General features: G+C 49.9%; 1 protein-coding gene and 83 non-coding genes across 87 annotated transcripts in view; 1 reads left to right on the top strand and 83 right to left on the bottom strand.

Moving 5' to 3' along the window:
- The window catches only part of LOC145903558 (complement receptor type 1-like), a 63416-nt gene that overhangs the window by 37496 nt on the left and 12820 nt on the right, over nt 1–13100 (top strand). The window lies entirely within an intron of this gene.
- Nucleotides 58–129, bottom strand: Trnag-ucc (transfer RNA glycine (anticodon UCC)). Its single transcript has one exon. It is a non-coding gene; the product is annotated as a tRNA-Gly (tRNA).
- Nucleotides 197–268, bottom strand: Trnag-ucc (transfer RNA glycine (anticodon UCC)). Its single transcript has one exon. It is a non-coding gene; the product is annotated as a tRNA-Gly (tRNA).
- Trnag-ucc (transfer RNA glycine (anticodon UCC)) lies at nt 336–407 on the bottom strand. Its single transcript has one exon. It is a non-coding gene; the product is annotated as a tRNA-Gly (tRNA).
- Nucleotides 475–546, bottom strand: Trnag-ucc (transfer RNA glycine (anticodon UCC)). Its single transcript has one exon. It is a non-coding gene; the product is annotated as a tRNA-Gly (tRNA).
- On the bottom strand, nt 753–824 carry Trnag-ucc (transfer RNA glycine (anticodon UCC)). Its single transcript has one exon. It is a non-coding gene; the product is annotated as a tRNA-Gly (tRNA).
- Trnag-ucc (transfer RNA glycine (anticodon UCC)) lies at nt 892–963 on the bottom strand. The gene has a single exon. It is a non-coding gene; the product is annotated as a tRNA-Gly (tRNA).
- Nucleotides 1031–1102, bottom strand: Trnag-ucc (transfer RNA glycine (anticodon UCC)). The gene has a single exon. It is a non-coding gene; the product is annotated as a tRNA-Gly (tRNA).
- On the bottom strand, nt 1170–1241 carry Trnag-ucc (transfer RNA glycine (anticodon UCC)). Its single transcript has one exon. It is a non-coding gene; the product is annotated as a tRNA-Gly (tRNA).
- Trnag-ucc (transfer RNA glycine (anticodon UCC)) lies at nt 1382–1453 on the bottom strand. The gene has a single exon. It is a non-coding gene; the product is annotated as a tRNA-Gly (tRNA).
- Nucleotides 1521–1592, bottom strand: Trnag-ucc (transfer RNA glycine (anticodon UCC)). Its single transcript has one exon. It is a non-coding gene; the product is annotated as a tRNA-Gly (tRNA).
- Trnag-ucc (transfer RNA glycine (anticodon UCC)) lies at nt 1660–1731 on the bottom strand. The gene has a single exon. It is a non-coding gene; the product is annotated as a tRNA-Gly (tRNA).
- Nucleotides 1799–1870, bottom strand: Trnag-ucc (transfer RNA glycine (anticodon UCC)). The gene has a single exon. It is a non-coding gene; the product is annotated as a tRNA-Gly (tRNA).
- Trnag-ucc (transfer RNA glycine (anticodon UCC)) lies at nt 1938–2009 on the bottom strand. The gene has a single exon. It is a non-coding gene; the product is annotated as a tRNA-Gly (tRNA).
- Nucleotides 2077–2148, bottom strand: Trnag-ucc (transfer RNA glycine (anticodon UCC)). Its single transcript has one exon. It is a non-coding gene; the product is annotated as a tRNA-Gly (tRNA).
- On the bottom strand, nt 2216–2287 carry Trnag-ucc (transfer RNA glycine (anticodon UCC)). Its single transcript has one exon. It is a non-coding gene; the product is annotated as a tRNA-Gly (tRNA).
- On the bottom strand, nt 2428–2499 carry Trnag-ucc (transfer RNA glycine (anticodon UCC)). The gene has a single exon. It is a non-coding gene; the product is annotated as a tRNA-Gly (tRNA).
- On the bottom strand, nt 2567–2638 carry Trnag-ucc (transfer RNA glycine (anticodon UCC)). The gene has a single exon. It is a non-coding gene; the product is annotated as a tRNA-Gly (tRNA).
- On the bottom strand, nt 2706–2777 carry Trnag-ucc (transfer RNA glycine (anticodon UCC)). The gene has a single exon. It is a non-coding gene; the product is annotated as a tRNA-Gly (tRNA).
- Nucleotides 2845–2916, bottom strand: Trnag-ucc (transfer RNA glycine (anticodon UCC)). The gene has a single exon. It is a non-coding gene; the product is annotated as a tRNA-Gly (tRNA).
- On the bottom strand, nt 2984–3055 carry Trnag-ucc (transfer RNA glycine (anticodon UCC)). Its single transcript has one exon. It is a non-coding gene; the product is annotated as a tRNA-Gly (tRNA).
- Nucleotides 3123–3194, bottom strand: Trnag-ucc (transfer RNA glycine (anticodon UCC)). Its single transcript has one exon. It is a non-coding gene; the product is annotated as a tRNA-Gly (tRNA).
- Trnag-ucc (transfer RNA glycine (anticodon UCC)) lies at nt 3262–3333 on the bottom strand. Its single transcript has one exon. It is a non-coding gene; the product is annotated as a tRNA-Gly (tRNA).
- Trnag-ucc (transfer RNA glycine (anticodon UCC)) lies at nt 3401–3472 on the bottom strand. The gene has a single exon. It is a non-coding gene; the product is annotated as a tRNA-Gly (tRNA).
- On the bottom strand, nt 3540–3611 carry Trnag-ucc (transfer RNA glycine (anticodon UCC)). Its single transcript has one exon. It is a non-coding gene; the product is annotated as a tRNA-Gly (tRNA).
- Trnag-ucc (transfer RNA glycine (anticodon UCC)) lies at nt 3680–3752 on the bottom strand. Its single transcript has one exon. It is a non-coding gene; the product is annotated as a tRNA-Gly (tRNA).
- Trnag-ucc (transfer RNA glycine (anticodon UCC)) lies at nt 3819–3890 on the bottom strand. Its single transcript has one exon. It is a non-coding gene; the product is annotated as a tRNA-Gly (tRNA).
- Trnag-ucc (transfer RNA glycine (anticodon UCC)) lies at nt 4032–4103 on the bottom strand. Its single transcript has one exon. It is a non-coding gene; the product is annotated as a tRNA-Gly (tRNA).
- Nucleotides 4171–4242, bottom strand: Trnag-ucc (transfer RNA glycine (anticodon UCC)). Its single transcript has one exon. It is a non-coding gene; the product is annotated as a tRNA-Gly (tRNA).
- Nucleotides 4449–4520, bottom strand: Trnag-ucc (transfer RNA glycine (anticodon UCC)). Its single transcript has one exon. It is a non-coding gene; the product is annotated as a tRNA-Gly (tRNA).
- Trnag-ucc (transfer RNA glycine (anticodon UCC)) lies at nt 4588–4659 on the bottom strand. The gene has a single exon. It is a non-coding gene; the product is annotated as a tRNA-Gly (tRNA).
- On the bottom strand, nt 4726–4797 carry Trnag-ucc (transfer RNA glycine (anticodon UCC)). The gene has a single exon. It is a non-coding gene; the product is annotated as a tRNA-Gly (tRNA).
- Trnag-ucc (transfer RNA glycine (anticodon UCC)) lies at nt 4940–5011 on the bottom strand. The gene has a single exon. It is a non-coding gene; the product is annotated as a tRNA-Gly (tRNA).
- Trnag-ucc (transfer RNA glycine (anticodon UCC)) lies at nt 5079–5150 on the bottom strand. The gene has a single exon. It is a non-coding gene; the product is annotated as a tRNA-Gly (tRNA).
- Trnag-ucc (transfer RNA glycine (anticodon UCC)) lies at nt 5217–5288 on the bottom strand. The gene has a single exon. It is a non-coding gene; the product is annotated as a tRNA-Gly (tRNA).
- On the bottom strand, nt 5356–5427 carry Trnag-ucc (transfer RNA glycine (anticodon UCC)). Its single transcript has one exon. It is a non-coding gene; the product is annotated as a tRNA-Gly (tRNA).
- On the bottom strand, nt 5495–5566 carry Trnag-ucc (transfer RNA glycine (anticodon UCC)). The gene has a single exon. It is a non-coding gene; the product is annotated as a tRNA-Gly (tRNA).
- On the bottom strand, nt 5635–5706 carry Trnag-ucc (transfer RNA glycine (anticodon UCC)). The gene has a single exon. It is a non-coding gene; the product is annotated as a tRNA-Gly (tRNA).
- Trnag-ucc (transfer RNA glycine (anticodon UCC)) lies at nt 5848–5919 on the bottom strand. Its single transcript has one exon. It is a non-coding gene; the product is annotated as a tRNA-Gly (tRNA).
- On the bottom strand, nt 5987–6058 carry Trnag-ucc (transfer RNA glycine (anticodon UCC)). The gene has a single exon. It is a non-coding gene; the product is annotated as a tRNA-Gly (tRNA).
- On the bottom strand, nt 6126–6197 carry Trnag-ucc (transfer RNA glycine (anticodon UCC)). Its single transcript has one exon. It is a non-coding gene; the product is annotated as a tRNA-Gly (tRNA).
- Trnag-ucc (transfer RNA glycine (anticodon UCC)) lies at nt 6265–6336 on the bottom strand. The gene has a single exon. It is a non-coding gene; the product is annotated as a tRNA-Gly (tRNA).
- Nucleotides 6404–6475, bottom strand: Trnag-ucc (transfer RNA glycine (anticodon UCC)). The gene has a single exon. It is a non-coding gene; the product is annotated as a tRNA-Gly (tRNA).
- Nucleotides 6543–6614, bottom strand: Trnag-ucc (transfer RNA glycine (anticodon UCC)). Its single transcript has one exon. It is a non-coding gene; the product is annotated as a tRNA-Gly (tRNA).
- Nucleotides 6681–6752, bottom strand: Trnag-ucc (transfer RNA glycine (anticodon UCC)). The gene has a single exon. It is a non-coding gene; the product is annotated as a tRNA-Gly (tRNA).
- Nucleotides 6959–7030, bottom strand: Trnag-ucc (transfer RNA glycine (anticodon UCC)). Its single transcript has one exon. It is a non-coding gene; the product is annotated as a tRNA-Gly (tRNA).
- Trnag-ucc (transfer RNA glycine (anticodon UCC)) lies at nt 7098–7169 on the bottom strand. Its single transcript has one exon. It is a non-coding gene; the product is annotated as a tRNA-Gly (tRNA).
- Nucleotides 7236–7307, bottom strand: Trnag-ucc (transfer RNA glycine (anticodon UCC)). The gene has a single exon. It is a non-coding gene; the product is annotated as a tRNA-Gly (tRNA).
- Trnag-ucc (transfer RNA glycine (anticodon UCC)) lies at nt 7375–7446 on the bottom strand. Its single transcript has one exon. It is a non-coding gene; the product is annotated as a tRNA-Gly (tRNA).
- On the bottom strand, nt 7514–7585 carry Trnae-uuc (transfer RNA glutamic acid (anticodon UUC)). Its single transcript has one exon. It is a non-coding gene; the product is annotated as a tRNA-Glu (tRNA).
- Nucleotides 7867–7938, bottom strand: Trnag-ucc (transfer RNA glycine (anticodon UCC)). The gene has a single exon. It is a non-coding gene; the product is annotated as a tRNA-Gly (tRNA).
- On the bottom strand, nt 8006–8077 carry Trnag-ucc (transfer RNA glycine (anticodon UCC)). The gene has a single exon. It is a non-coding gene; the product is annotated as a tRNA-Gly (tRNA).
- On the bottom strand, nt 8145–8216 carry Trnag-ucc (transfer RNA glycine (anticodon UCC)). The gene has a single exon. It is a non-coding gene; the product is annotated as a tRNA-Gly (tRNA).
- Nucleotides 8284–8355, bottom strand: Trnag-ucc (transfer RNA glycine (anticodon UCC)). The gene has a single exon. It is a non-coding gene; the product is annotated as a tRNA-Gly (tRNA).
- Trnag-ucc (transfer RNA glycine (anticodon UCC)) lies at nt 8423–8494 on the bottom strand. Its single transcript has one exon. It is a non-coding gene; the product is annotated as a tRNA-Gly (tRNA).
- Nucleotides 8561–8632, bottom strand: Trnag-ucc (transfer RNA glycine (anticodon UCC)). Its single transcript has one exon. It is a non-coding gene; the product is annotated as a tRNA-Gly (tRNA).
- Trnag-ucc (transfer RNA glycine (anticodon UCC)) lies at nt 8701–8773 on the bottom strand. The gene has a single exon. It is a non-coding gene; the product is annotated as a tRNA-Gly (tRNA).
- On the bottom strand, nt 8840–8911 carry Trnag-ucc (transfer RNA glycine (anticodon UCC)). Its single transcript has one exon. It is a non-coding gene; the product is annotated as a tRNA-Gly (tRNA).
- Nucleotides 8979–9050, bottom strand: Trnag-ucc (transfer RNA glycine (anticodon UCC)). The gene has a single exon. It is a non-coding gene; the product is annotated as a tRNA-Gly (tRNA).
- On the bottom strand, nt 9118–9189 carry Trnag-ucc (transfer RNA glycine (anticodon UCC)). The gene has a single exon. It is a non-coding gene; the product is annotated as a tRNA-Gly (tRNA).
- On the bottom strand, nt 9257–9328 carry Trnag-ucc (transfer RNA glycine (anticodon UCC)). Its single transcript has one exon. It is a non-coding gene; the product is annotated as a tRNA-Gly (tRNA).
- On the bottom strand, nt 9396–9467 carry Trnag-ucc (transfer RNA glycine (anticodon UCC)). Its single transcript has one exon. It is a non-coding gene; the product is annotated as a tRNA-Gly (tRNA).
- On the bottom strand, nt 9535–9606 carry Trnag-ucc (transfer RNA glycine (anticodon UCC)). The gene has a single exon. It is a non-coding gene; the product is annotated as a tRNA-Gly (tRNA).
- Trnag-ucc (transfer RNA glycine (anticodon UCC)) lies at nt 9674–9745 on the bottom strand. Its single transcript has one exon. It is a non-coding gene; the product is annotated as a tRNA-Gly (tRNA).
- Nucleotides 9813–9885, bottom strand: Trnag-ucc (transfer RNA glycine (anticodon UCC)). Its single transcript has one exon. It is a non-coding gene; the product is annotated as a tRNA-Gly (tRNA).
- Trnag-ucc (transfer RNA glycine (anticodon UCC)) lies at nt 9952–10023 on the bottom strand. The gene has a single exon. It is a non-coding gene; the product is annotated as a tRNA-Gly (tRNA).
- Trnag-ucc (transfer RNA glycine (anticodon UCC)) lies at nt 10092–10164 on the bottom strand. The gene has a single exon. It is a non-coding gene; the product is annotated as a tRNA-Gly (tRNA).
- Trnag-ucc (transfer RNA glycine (anticodon UCC)) lies at nt 10231–10302 on the bottom strand. The gene has a single exon. It is a non-coding gene; the product is annotated as a tRNA-Gly (tRNA).
- Trnag-ucc (transfer RNA glycine (anticodon UCC)) lies at nt 10370–10441 on the bottom strand. Its single transcript has one exon. It is a non-coding gene; the product is annotated as a tRNA-Gly (tRNA).
- On the bottom strand, nt 10509–10580 carry Trnag-ucc (transfer RNA glycine (anticodon UCC)). The gene has a single exon. It is a non-coding gene; the product is annotated as a tRNA-Gly (tRNA).
- On the bottom strand, nt 10648–10719 carry Trnag-ucc (transfer RNA glycine (anticodon UCC)). Its single transcript has one exon. It is a non-coding gene; the product is annotated as a tRNA-Gly (tRNA).
- Trnag-ucc (transfer RNA glycine (anticodon UCC)) lies at nt 10787–10858 on the bottom strand. The gene has a single exon. It is a non-coding gene; the product is annotated as a tRNA-Gly (tRNA).
- Trnag-ucc (transfer RNA glycine (anticodon UCC)) lies at nt 10926–10997 on the bottom strand. Its single transcript has one exon. It is a non-coding gene; the product is annotated as a tRNA-Gly (tRNA).
- On the bottom strand, nt 11156–11227 carry Trnag-ucc (transfer RNA glycine (anticodon UCC)). Its single transcript has one exon. It is a non-coding gene; the product is annotated as a tRNA-Gly (tRNA).
- Trnag-ucc (transfer RNA glycine (anticodon UCC)) lies at nt 11434–11505 on the bottom strand. The gene has a single exon. It is a non-coding gene; the product is annotated as a tRNA-Gly (tRNA).
- On the bottom strand, nt 11573–11644 carry Trnag-ucc (transfer RNA glycine (anticodon UCC)). The gene has a single exon. It is a non-coding gene; the product is annotated as a tRNA-Gly (tRNA).
- Trnag-ucc (transfer RNA glycine (anticodon UCC)) lies at nt 11713–11784 on the bottom strand. Its single transcript has one exon. It is a non-coding gene; the product is annotated as a tRNA-Gly (tRNA).
- Trnag-ucc (transfer RNA glycine (anticodon UCC)) lies at nt 11852–11923 on the bottom strand. The gene has a single exon. It is a non-coding gene; the product is annotated as a tRNA-Gly (tRNA).
- On the bottom strand, nt 12204–12275 carry Trnag-ucc (transfer RNA glycine (anticodon UCC)). The gene has a single exon. It is a non-coding gene; the product is annotated as a tRNA-Gly (tRNA).
- Nucleotides 12343–12416, bottom strand: Trnag-ucc (transfer RNA glycine (anticodon UCC)). Its single transcript has one exon. It is a non-coding gene; the product is annotated as a tRNA-Gly (tRNA).
- Trnag-ucc (transfer RNA glycine (anticodon UCC)) lies at nt 12484–12555 on the bottom strand. The gene has a single exon. It is a non-coding gene; the product is annotated as a tRNA-Gly (tRNA).
- Nucleotides 12623–12694, bottom strand: Trnag-ucc (transfer RNA glycine (anticodon UCC)). Its single transcript has one exon. It is a non-coding gene; the product is annotated as a tRNA-Gly (tRNA).
- On the bottom strand, nt 12853–12924 carry Trnag-ucc (transfer RNA glycine (anticodon UCC)). Its single transcript has one exon. It is a non-coding gene; the product is annotated as a tRNA-Gly (tRNA).
- On the bottom strand, nt 12992–13063 carry Trnag-ucc (transfer RNA glycine (anticodon UCC)). Its single transcript has one exon. It is a non-coding gene; the product is annotated as a tRNA-Gly (tRNA).

Below are 13100 nucleotides of genomic sequence, written 5' to 3'. Positions count from 1 at the left end.
GAGCCAGGTCTGAGTGTAGGAAAAATGCAGTTGGACAAACGCAAAACAAATAATAATTGCGTCGACCGGGAGTCGAACTCGGAACTAGTGCTTGGAAGGCACCAATGCTAACCGCTACACCATCGACGCCCTCTCTGCAGAGCCAGGTCTGAGTGTAGTAAAAATGCAGTTGGACAAACGCAAAACAAATAATAATTGCGTCGACCGGGAGTCGAACCCGGAACTAGTGCTTGGAAGGCACCAATGCTAACCGTTACACCATCGACGCCCTCTCTGCAGAGCCAGGTCTGAGTGTAGGAAAAATGCAGTTGGACAAACGCAAAACAAATAATAACTGCGTCGACCGGGAGTCGAACCCGGAACTAGTGCTTGGAAGGCACCAATGCTAACCGTTACACCATCGACGCCCTCTCTGCTGAGCCAGGTCTGAGTGTAGTAAAAATGCAGTTGGACAAACGCAAAACAAATAATAACTGCGTCGACCGGGAGTCGAACCCGGAACTAGTGCTTGGAAGGCACCAATGCTAACCGTTACACCATCGACGCCCTCTCTGCAGAGCCCGGTCTGAGTGCAGTAAAAATGCAGTTGGACAAACGCAAAACCAAAAATAATTGCGTCGACCCGGAGTCGAACCCGGAACTAGTGCTTGGAAGGCACCAATGCTAACCGTTACACCATCGAAGCCCTCTATTCAGAGCCAGGTCTGAGTGTAGGAAAAATGCAGTTGGACAAACGCAAAACAAATAATAACTGCGTCGACCGGGAGTCGAACCCGGAACTAGTGCTTGGAAGGCACCAATGCTAACCGTTACACCATCGACGCCCTCTCTGCAGAGCCAGGTCTGAGTGTAGGAAAAATGCAGTTGGACAAACGCAAAACAAATAATAATTGCGTCGACCGGGAGTCGAACCCGGAACTAGTGCTTGGAAGGCACCAATGCTAACCGTTACACCATCGACGCCCTCTCTGCAGAGCCAGGTCTGAGTGTAGGAAAAATGCAGTTGGACAAACGCAAAACAAATAATAACTGCGTCGACCGGGAGTCGAACCCGGAACTAGTGCTTGGAAGGCACCAATGCTAACCGTTACACCATCGACGCTCTCTCTGCAGAGCCTGGTCTGAGTGTAGGAAAAATGCAGTTGGACAAACGCAAAACCAAAAATAATTGCGTCGACCGGGAGTCGAACCCGGAACTAGTGCTTGGAAGGCACCAATGCTAACCGTTACACCATCGACGCCTCTCTGCAAGAGCCAGGTCTGAGTGAGGAAAAATGCAGTTGGACAAACACAAAACCAAAAATAATTGCGTCGACCGGGAGTCGAACCAGGTCTGAGTGTAGGAAAAATGCAGTTGGACAAACGCAAAACCAAAAATAATTGCGTCGACCGGGAGTCAAACCCGGAACTAGTGCTTGGAAGGCACCAATGCTAACCGTTACACCATCGACGCCCTCTCTGCAGAGCCAGGTCTGAGTGTAGGAAAAATGCAGTTGGACAAACGCAAAACAAATAATAATTGCGTCGACCGGGAGTCGAACCCGGAACTAGTGCTTGGAAGGCACCAATGCTAACCGTTACACCATCGACGCCCTCTGTGCAGAGCCAGGTCTGAGTGTAGTAAAAATGCAGTTGGACAAACGCAAAACAAATAATAACTGCGTCGACCGGGAGTCGAACCCGGAACTAGTGCTTGGAAGGCACCAATGCTAACCGTCACACCATCGACGCCCTCTCTGCAGAGCCAGGTCTGAGTGTAGTAAAAATGCAGTTGGACAAACGCAAAACAAATAATAATTGCGTCGACCGGGAGTCGAACCCGGAACTAGTGCTTGGAAGGCACCAATGCTAACCGTTACACCATCGACGCTCTCTCTGCAGAGCCTGGTCTGAGTGTAGGAAAAATGCAGTTGGACAAACGCAAAACAAATAATAATTGCGTCGACCGGGAGTCGAACCCGGAACTAGTGCTTGGAAGGCACCAATGCTAACCGTTACACCATCGACGCCCTCTCTGCAGAGCCAGGTCTGAGTGTAGGAAAAATGCAGTTGGACAAACGCAAAACAAATAATAACTGCGTCGACCGGGAGTCGAACCCGGAACTAGTGCTTGGAAGGCACCAATGCTAACCGTTACACCATCGACGCTCTCTCTGCAGAGCCTGGTCTGAGTGTAGGAAAAATGCAGTTGGACAAACGCAAAACCAAAAATAATTGCGTCGACCGGGAGTCGAACCCGGAACTAGTGCTTGGAAGGCACCAATGCTAACCGTTACACCATCGACGCCTCTCTGCAAGAGCCAGGTCTGAGTGAGGAAAAATGCAGTTGGACAAACACAAAACCAAAAATAATTGCGTCGACCGGGAGTCGAACCAGGTCTGAGTGTAGGAAAAATGCAGTTGGACAAACGCAAAACCAAAAATAATTGCGTCGACCGGGAGTCAAACCCGGAACTAGTGCTTGGAAGGCACCAATGCTAACCGTTACACCATCGACGCCCTCTCTGCAGAGCCAGGTCTGAGTGTAGGAAAAATGCAGTTGGACAAACGCAAAACAAATAATAATTGCGTCGACCGGGAGTCGAACCCGGAACTAGTGCTTGGAAGGCACCAATGCTAACCGTTACACCATCGACGCCCTCTGTGCAGAGCCAGGTCTGAGTGTAGTAAAAATGCAGTTGGACAAACGCAAAACAAATAATAACTGCGTCGACCGGGAGTCGAACCCGGAACTAGTGCTTGGAAGGCACCAATGCTAACCGTCACACCATCGACGCCCTCTCTGCAGAGCCAGGTCTGAGTGTAGTAAAAATGCAGTTGGACAAACGCAAAACAAATAATAATTGCGTCGACCGGGAGTCGAACCCGGAACTAGTGCTTGGAAGGCACCAATGCTAACCGTTACACCATCGACGCTCTCTCTGCAGAGCCTGGTCTGAGTGTAGGAAAAATGCAGTTGGACAAACGCAAAACAAATAATAATTGCGTCGACCGGGAGTCGAACCCGGAACTAGTGCTTGGAAGGCACCAATGCTAACCGTTACACCATCGACGCCCTCTCTGCAGAGCCAGGTCTGAGTGTAGGAAAAATGCAGTTGGACAAACGCAAAACAAATAATAATTGCGTCGACCGGGAGTCGAACCCGGAACTAGTGCTTGGAAGGCACCAATGCTAACCGTTACACCATCGACGCTCTCTCTGCAGAGCCTGGTCTGAGTGTAGGAAAAATGCAGTTGGACAAACGCAAAACAAATAATAATTGCGTCGACCGGGAGTCGAACCCGGAACTAGTGCTTGGAAGGCACCAATGCTAACCGTTACACCATCGACGCCCTCTCTGCAGAGCCAGGTCTGAGTGTAGGAAAAATGCAGTTGGACAAACGCAAAACAAATAATAATTGCGTCGACCGGGAGTCGAACCCGGAACTAGTGCTTGGAAGGCACCAATGCTAACCGTTACACCATCGACGCTCTCTCTGCAGAGCCTGGTCTGAGTGTAGGAAAAATGCAGTTGGACAAACGCAAAACAAATAATAATTGCGTCGACCGGGAGTCGAACCCGGAACTAGTGCTTGGAAGGCACCAATGCTAACCGTTACACCATCGACGCCCTCTCTGCAAGAGCAAGGTCTAAGTGTAGGAAAAATGCAGTTGGACAAACGCAAAACAAATAATAATTGCGTCGACCGGGAGTCGAACCCGGAACTAGTGCTTGGAAGACACCAATGCTAACCGTTACACCATCGACGGCCTATCTGCAGAGCCAGGTCTGAGTGTAGGAAAAATGCTGTTGGACAAACGCAAAACAAATAATAATTGCGTCGACCGGGAGTCGAACCCGGAACTAGTGCTTGGAAGGCACCAATGCTAACCGTTACACCATCGACGCCCTCTCTGCAAGAGCCAGGTCTGAGTGAGGAAAAATGCAGTTGGACAAACACAAAACCAAAAATAATTGCGTCGACCGGGAGTCGAACCAGGTCTGAGTGTAGGAAAAATGCAGTTGGACAAACGCAAAACCAAAAATAATTGCGTCGACCGGGAGTCAAACCCGGAACTAGTGCTTGGAAGGCACCAATGCTAACCGTTACACCATCGACGCCCTCTCTGCAGAGCCAGGTCTGAGTGTAGGAAAAATGCAGTTGGACAAACGCAAAACAAATAATAATTTCGTCGACCGGGGGTCGAACCCGGAACTAGTGCTTGGAAGGCACCAATGCTAACCGTTACACCATCGACGCCCTCTCTGCAGAGCCAGGTCTGAGTGTAGTAAAAATGCAGTTGGACAAACGCAAAACAAATAATAACTGCGTCGACCTGGGGTCGAACCCGGAACTAGTGCTTGGAAGGCACCAATGCTAACCGTCACACCATCGACGCCCTCTCTGCAGAGCCAGGTCTGAGTGTAGTAAAAATGCAGTTGGACAAACGCAAAACAAATAATAATTGCGTCGACCGGGAGTTGAACCCGGAACTAGTGCTTGGAAGGCACCAATGCTAACCGTTACACCATCGACGCTTTCTCTGCAGAGCCTGGTCTGAGTGTAGGAAAAATGCAGTTGGACAAACGCAAAACCAAAAATAATTGCGTCGACCGGGAGTCGAACCCGGAACTAGTGCTTGGAAGGCACCAATGCTAACCGTTACACCATCGACGCCCTCTCTGCAGAGCCAGGTCTGAGTGAGGAAAAATGCAGTTGGACAAACGCAAAACCAAAAATAATTGCGTCGACCGGGAGTCGAACCCGGAACTAGTGCTTGGAAGGCACCAATGCTAACCGTTACACCATCGACGCCCTCTCTGCAAGAGCAAGGTCTGAGTGTAGGAAAAATGCAGTTGGACAAACGCAAAACCAAAAATAATTGCGTCGACCGGGAGTCGAACCAGGTCTGAATGTAGGAAAAATGCAGTTGGACAAACGCAAAACCAAAAATAATTGCGTCGACCGGGAGTCAAACCCGGAACTAGTGCTTGGAAGGCACCAATGCTAACCGTTACACCATCGACGCCCTCTCTGCAGAGCCAGGTCTGAGTGTAGGAAAAATGCAGTTGGACAAACGCAAAACCAAAAATAATTGCGTCGACCGGGAGTCGAACCCGGAACTAGTGCTTGGAAGGCACCAATGCTAACCGTTACACCATCGACGCCCTCTCTGCAGAGCCAGGTCTGAGTGAAGGAAAATGCAGTTGGACAAACGCAAAACAAATAATAATTGCGTCGACCGGGAGTCGAACCCGGAACTAGTGCTTGGAAGGCACCAATGCTAACCGTTACACCATCGACGCCCTCTCTGCAGAGCCAGGTCTGAGTGTAGGAAAAATGCAGTTGGACAAATGCAAAACAAATAATAATTGCGTTGACCGGGAGTCGAACCCGGAACTAGTGCTTGGAAGGCACCAATGCTAACCGTTACACCATCGACGCCCTCTCTGCAGAGCCAGGTCTGAGTGTAGGAAAAATGCAGTTGGACAAACGCAAAACAAATAATAATTGCGTCGACCGGGAGTCGAACCCGGAACTAGTGCTTGGAAGGCACCAATGCTAACCGTTACACCATCGACGCCCTCTCTGCAAGAGCCAGGTCTGAGTGTAGGAAAAATGCAGTTGGACAAACGCAAAACAAATAATAATTGCGTCGACCGGGAGTCGAACCCGGAACTAGTGCTTGGAAGGCACCAAGGCTAACCGTTACACCATCGACGCCCTCTCTGCAAGAGCAAGGTCTGAGTGAGGAAAAATGCAGTTGAACAAACGCAAAACCAAAAATAATTGCGTCGACCGGGAGTCGAACCAGGTCTGAGTGTAGGAAAAATGCAGTTGGACAAACGCAAAACAAATAATAATTGCGTCGACCGGGAGTCGAACCCGGAACTAGTGCTTGGAAGGCACCAATGCTAACCGTTACACCATCGACGCCCTCTCTGCAGAGCCAGGTCTGAGTGTAGGAAAAATGCAGTTGGACAAACGCAAAACCAAAAATAATTGCGTCGACCGGGAGTCGAACCCGGAACTAGTGCTTGGAAGGCACCAATGCTAACCGTTACACCATCGACGCCCTCTCTGCAGAGCCAGGTCTGAGTGTAGGAAAAATGCAGTTGGACAAACGCAAAACAAATAATAATTGCGTCGACCGGGAGTCGAACCCGGAACTAGTGCTTGGAAGGCACCAATGCTAACCGTTACACCATCGACGCTCTCTCTGCAGAGCCTGGTCTGAGTGTAGGAAAAATGCAGTTGGACAAACGCAAAACAAATAATAATTGCGTCGACCGGGAGTCGAACCCGGAACTAGTGCTTGGAAGGCACCAATGCTAACCGTTACACCATCGACGCCCTTTCTGCAGAGCCAGGTCTGAGTGTAGGAAAAATGCAGTTGGACAAACGCAAAACAAATAATAATTGCGTCGACCGGGAGTCGAACCCGGAACTAGTGCTTGGAAGGCACCAATGCTAACCGTTACACCATCGACGCTCTCTCTGCAGAGCCTGGTCTGAGTGTAGGAAAAATGCAGTTGGACAAACGCAAAACCAAAAATAATTGCGTCGACCGGGAGTCGAACCCGGAACTAGTGCTTGGAAGGCACCAATGCTAACCGTTACACCATCGACGCCCTCTCTGCAGAGCCAGGTCTGAGTGAGGAAAAATGCAGTTGGACAAACGCAAAACCAAAAATAATTGCGTCGACCGGGAGTCGAACCCGGAACTAGTGCTTGGAAGGCACCAATGCTAACCGTTACACCATCGACGCCCTCTCTGCAGAGCCAGGTCTGAGTGTAGTAAAAATGCAGTTGGACAAACGCAAAACAAATAATAACTGCGTCGACCGGGAGTCGAACCTGGAACTAGTGCTTGGAAGACACCAATGCTAACCGTCACACCATCGACGCCCTCTCTGCAGAGCCAGGTCTGAGTGTAGTAAAAATGCAGTTGGACAAACGCAAAACAAATAATAATTGCGTCGACCGGGAGTCGAACCCGGAACTAGTGCTTGGAAGGCACCAATGCTAACCGTTACACCATCGACGCTTTCTCTGCAGAGCCTGGTCTGAGTGTAGGAAAAATGCAGTTAGACAAACGCAAAACCAAAAATAATTGCGTCGACCGGGAGTCGAACCCGGAACTAGTGCTTGGAAGGCACCAATGCTAACCGTTACACCATCGACGCCCTCTCTGCAGAGCCAGGTCTGAGTGAGGGAAAATGCAGTTGGACAAACGCAAAACAAATAATAATTGCGTCGACCGGGAGTCGAACCCGGAACTAGTGCTTGGAAGGCACCAATGCTAACCGTTACACCATCGACGCCCTCTCTGCAGAGCCAGGTCTGAGTGTAGGAAAAATGCAGTTGGACAAACGCAAAACAAATAATAATTGCGTCGACCGGGAGTCGAACCCGGAACTAGTGCTTGGAAGGCACCAATGCTAACCGTTACACCATCGACGCCCTCTCTGCAGAGCCAGGTCTGAGTGTAGGAAAAATGCAGTTGGACAAACGCAAAACAAATAATAATTGCGTCGACCGGGAGTCGAACCCGGAACTAGTGCTTGAAAGGCACCAATGCTAACCGTTACACCATCGACGCCCTCTCTGCAAGAGCCAGGTCTGAGTGTAGGAAAAATGCAGTTGGACAAACGCAAAACAAATAATAATTGCGTCGACCGGGAGTCGAACCCGGAACTAGTGCTTGGAAGGCACCAAGGCTAACCGTTACACCATCGACACCCTCTCTGCAAGAGCAAGGTCTGAGTGAGGAAAAATGCAGTTGAACAAACGCAAAACCAAAAATAATTGCTTCGACCGGGAGTCGAACCAGGTCTGAGTGTAGGAAAAATGCAGTTGGACAAACGCAAAACAAATAATAATTGCGTCGACCGGGAGTCGAACCCGGAACTAGTGCTTGGAAGGCACCAATGCTAACCGTTACACCATCGACGCCCTCTCTGCAGAGCCAGGTCTGAGTGTAGGAAAAATGCAGTTGGACAAACGCAAAACCAAAAATAATTGCGTCGACCGGGAGTCGAACCCGGAACTAGTGCTTGGAAGGCACCAATGCTAACCGTTACACCATCGACGCCCTCTCTGCAGAGCCAGGTCTGAGTGTAGGAAAAATGCAGTTGGACAAACGCAAAACAAATAATAACTGCGTCGACCGGGAGTCGAACCCGGAACTAGTGCTTGGAAGGCACCAATGCTAACCGTCACACCATCGACGCCCTTTCTGCAGAGCCAGGTCTGAGTGTAGTAAAAATGCAGTTGGACAAACGCAAAACAAATAATAATTGCGTCGACCGGGAGTCGAACCCGGAACTAGTGCTTGGAAGGCACCAATGCTAACCGTTACACCATCGACGCTCTCTCTGCAGAGCCTGGTCTGAGTGTAGGAAAAATGCAGTTGGACAAACGCAAAACCAAAAATAATTGCGTCGACCGGGAGTCGAACCCGGAACTAGTGCTTGGAAGGCACCAATGGTAACCGTTACACCATCGACGCCCTCTCTGCAGAGCCAGGTCTGAGTGAGGAAAAATGCAGTTGGACAAACGCAAAACCAAAAATAATTGCGTCGACCGGGAGTCGAACCCGGAACTAGTGCTTGGAAGGCACCAATGCTAACCGTTACACCATCGACGCCCTCTCTGCAAGAGCAAGGTCTGAGTGTAGGAAAAATGCAGTTGGACAAACGCAAAACAAATAATAATTGCGTCGACCGGGAGTCGAACCCGGAACTAGTGCTTGGAAGACACCAATGCTAACCGTTACACCATCGACGGCCTATCTGCAGAGCCAGGTCTGAGTGTAGGAAAAATGCAGTTGGACAAACGCAAAACAAATAATAATTGCGTCGACCGGGAGTCGAACCCGGAACTAGTGCTTGGAAGGCACCAATGCTAACCGTTACACCATCGACGCCCTCTCTGCAAGAGCAAGGTCTGAGTGAGGAAAAATGCAGTTGGACAAACGCAAAACCAAAAATGATTGCGTCGACCGGGAGTCGAACCCGGAACTAGTGCTTGGAAGGCACCAATGCTAACCGTTACACCATCGACGCCCTCTCTGCAAGAGCCAGGTCTGAGTGAGGAAAAATGCAGTTGGACAAACGCAAAACAAATAATAATTGCGTCGACCGGGAGTCGAACCCTGAACTAGTGCTTGGAAGGCACCAATGCTAACCGTTACACCATCGACGCCCTCTCTGCAAGAGCAAGGTCTGAGTGAGGAAAAATGCAGTTGGACAAACGCAAAACCAAAAATGATTGCGTCGACCGGGAGTCGAACCCGGAACTAGTGCTTGGAAGGCACCAATGCTAACCGTTACACCATCGACGCCCTCTCTGCAGAGACAGGTCTGAGTGTAGGAAAAATGCAGTTGGACAAACGCAAAACCAAAAATAATTGCGTCGACCGGGAGTCGAACCCGGAACTAGTGCTTGGAAGGCACCAATGCTAACCGTTACACCATCGACGCCCTCTCTGCAGAGCCAGGTCTGAGTGTAGGAAAAATGCAGTTGGACAAACGCAAAACCAAAAATGATTGCGTCGACCGGGAGTCGAACCCGGAACTAGTGCTTGGAAGGCACCAATGCTAACCGTTACACCATCGACGCCCTCTCTGCAAGAGCAAGGTCTGAGTGAGGAAAAATGCAGTTGGACAAACGCAAAACCAAAAATGATTGCGTCGACCGGGAGTAGAACCCGGAACTAGTGCTTGGAAGGCACCAATGCTAACCGTTACACCATCGACGCCCTCTCTGCAAGAGCAAGGTCTGAGTGAGGGAAAATGCAGTTGGACAAACGCAAAACAAATAATAATTGCGTCGACCGGGAGTCGAACCCGGAACTAGTGCTTGGAAGACACCAATGCTAACCGTTACACCATCGACGGCCTATCTGCAGAGCCAGGTCTGAGTGTAGGAAAAATGCAGTTGGACAAACGCAAAACAAATAATAATTGCGTCGACCGGGAGTCGAACCCGGAACTAGTGCTTGGAAGGCACCAATGCTAACCGTTACACCATCGACGCCCTCTCTGCAAGAGCAAGGTCTGAGTGTAGGAAAAATGCAGTTGGACAAACGCAAAACAAATAATAATTGCGTCGACCGGGAGTCGAACCCGGAACTAGTGCTTGGAAGACACCAATGCTAACCGTTACACCATCGACGGCCTATCTGCAGAGCCAGGTCTTAGTGTAGGAAAAATGCAGTTGGACAAACGCAAAACAAATAATAATTGCGTCGACCGGGAGTCGAACCCGGAACTAGTGCTTGGAAGGCACCAATGCTAACCGTTACACCATCGACGCCCTCTCTGCAAGAGCAAGGTCTGAGTGAGGAAAAATGCAGTTGGACAAACGCAAAACCAAAAATGATTGCGTCGACCGGGAGTCGAACCCGGAACTAGTGCTTGGAAGGCACCAATGCTAACCGTTACACCATCGACGCCCTCTCTGCAAGAGCCAGGTCTGAGTGAGGAAAAATGCAGTTGGACAAACGCAAAACAAATAATAATTGCGTCGACCGGGAGTCGAACCCTGAACTAGTGCTTGGAAGGCACCAATGCTAACCGTTACACCATCGACGCCCTCTCTGCAAGAGCAAGGTCTGAGTGAGGAAAAATGCAGTTGGACAAACGCAAAACCAAAAATGATTGCGTCGACCGGGAGTCGAACCCGGAACTAGTGCTTGGAAGGCACCAATGCTAACCGTTACACCATCGACGCCCTCTCTGCAGAGCCAGGTCTGAGTGTAGGAAAAATGCAGTTGGACAAACGCAAAACCAAAAATAATTGCGTCGACCGGGAGTCGAACCCGGAACTAGTGCTTGGAAGGCACCAATGCTAACCGTTACACCATCGACGCCCTCTCTGCAGAGCCAGGTCTGAGTGTAGGAAAAATGCAGTTGGACAAACGCAAAACCAAAAATGATTGCGTCGACCGGGAGTCGAACCCGGAACTAGTGCTTGGAAGGCACCAATGCTAACCGTTACACCATCGACGCCCTCTCTGCAAGAGCAAGGTCTGAGTGAGGAAAAATGCAGTTGGACAAACACAAAACCAAAAATAATTGCTAACCGTTACACCATCGACGCCCTCTCTGCAAGAGCAAGGTCTGAGTGAGGAAAAATGCAGTTGGACAAACGCAAAACCAAAAATGATTGCGTCGACCGGGAGTCGAACCCGGAACTAGTGCTTGGAAGGCACCAATGCTAACCGTTACACCATCGACGCCCTCTCTGCAAGAGCAAGGTCTGAGTGAGGGAAAATGCAGTTGGACAAACGCAAAACAAATAATAATTTCGTCGACCGGGAGTCGAACGCGGAACCAGTCCTTGGAAGGCACCAATGCTAACCGTTACACCATCGACGCCCTCTCTGCAGAGCCAGGTCTGAGTGTAGGAAAAATGCAGTTGGACAAACGCAAAACAAATAATAATTGCGTCGACCGGGAGTCGAACCCGGAACTAGTGCTTGGAAGGCACCAATGCTAACCGTTACACCATCGACGCCCTCTCTGCAGAGCCAGGTCTGAGTGTAGTAAAAATGCAGTTGGACAAACGCAAAACAAATAATAATTGCGTCGACCGGGAGTCGAACCCGGAACTAGTGCTTGGAAGGCACCAATGCTAACCGTTACACCATCGACGCCCTCTCTGCAAGAGCCAGGTCTGAGTGTAGGAAAAATGCAGTTGGACAAACGCAAAACAAATAATAATTGCGTCGACCGGGAGTCGAACCCGGAACTAGTGCTTGGAAGGCACCAATGCTAACCGTTACACCATCGACGCCCTCTCTGCAGAGCCAGGTCTTAGTGTAGGAAAAATGCAGTTAGACAAACGCAAAAGAAATAATAATTGCGTCGACCGGGAGTCGAACCCGGAACTAGTGCTTGGAAGGCACCAATGCTAACCGTTACACCATCGACGCCCTCTCTGCAAGAGCAAGGTCTGAGTGAGGAAAAATGCAGTTGGACAAACGCAAAACCAAAAATAATTGCGTCGACCGGGAGTCGAACCAGGTCTGAGTGTAGGAAAAATGCAGTTGGACAAACGCAAAACAAATAATAATTGCGTCGACCGGTAGTCGAACCCGAAACTAGTGCTTGGAAGGCACCAATGCTAACCGTTACACCATCGACGCCCTCTCTGCAGAGCCAGGTCTGAGTGTAGGAAAAATGCAGTTGGACAAACGCAAAACCAAAAATAATTGCGTCGACCGGGAGTCGAACCCGGAACTAGTGCTTGGAAGGCACCAATGCTAACCGTTACACCATCGACGCCCTCTCTGCAAGAGCCAGATCTGAGTGAGGAAAAATGCAGTTGGACAAACACAAAACCAAAAATAATTGCGTCGACCGGGAGTCGAACCCGCGGAACTAGTGCTTGGAAGGCACCAATGCTAACCGTTACACCATCGACGCCCTCTCTGCAAGAGCAAGGTCTGAGTGAGGAAAAATGCAGTTGGACAAACGCAAAACCAAAAATGATTGCGTCGACCGGGAGTCGAACCCGGAACTAGTGCTTGGAAGGCACCAATGCTAACCGTTACACCATCGACGCCCTCTCTGCAAGAGCAAGGTCTGAGTGAGGAAAAATGCAGTTGGACAAACGCAAAACAAATAATAATTTCGTCGACCGGGAGTCGAACCCGGAACTAGTGCTTGGAAGGCACCAATGCTAACCGTTACACCATCGACGCTCTCTCTGCAAGAGCAAGGTCTGAGTGAGGAAAAATGCAGTTGGACAAACACAAAACCAAAAATAATTGCTAACCGTTACACCATCGACTCCCTCTCTGCAAGAGCAAGGTCTGAGTGAGGAAAAATGCAGTTGGACAAACGCAAAACCAAAAATGATTGCGTCGACCGGGAGTCGAACCCGGAACTAGTGCTTGGAAGGCACCAATGCTAACCGTTACACCATCGACGCCCTCTCTGCAAGAGCAAGGTCTGAGTGAGGAAAAATGCAGTTGGACAAACGCAAAACAAATAATAATTGCGTCGACCGGGAGTCGAACCAGGAACTAGTGCTTGGAAGGCACCAATGCTAACCGTTACACCATCGACGCCCTCTCTGCAGAGCCAGGTCTGAGTGTAGGAAAAATG

The sequence above is a fragment of the Ascidia mentula genome, chromosome 5, assembly GCF_947561715.1.
Source record: "Ascidia mentula chromosome 5, kaAscMent1.1, whole genome shotgun sequence".
NCBI lineage: Eukaryota > Metazoa > Chordata > Ascidiacea > Phlebobranchia > Ascidiidae > Ascidia > Ascidia mentula.
This window is presented reverse-complemented; position numbering and strand designations above follow the sequence as displayed.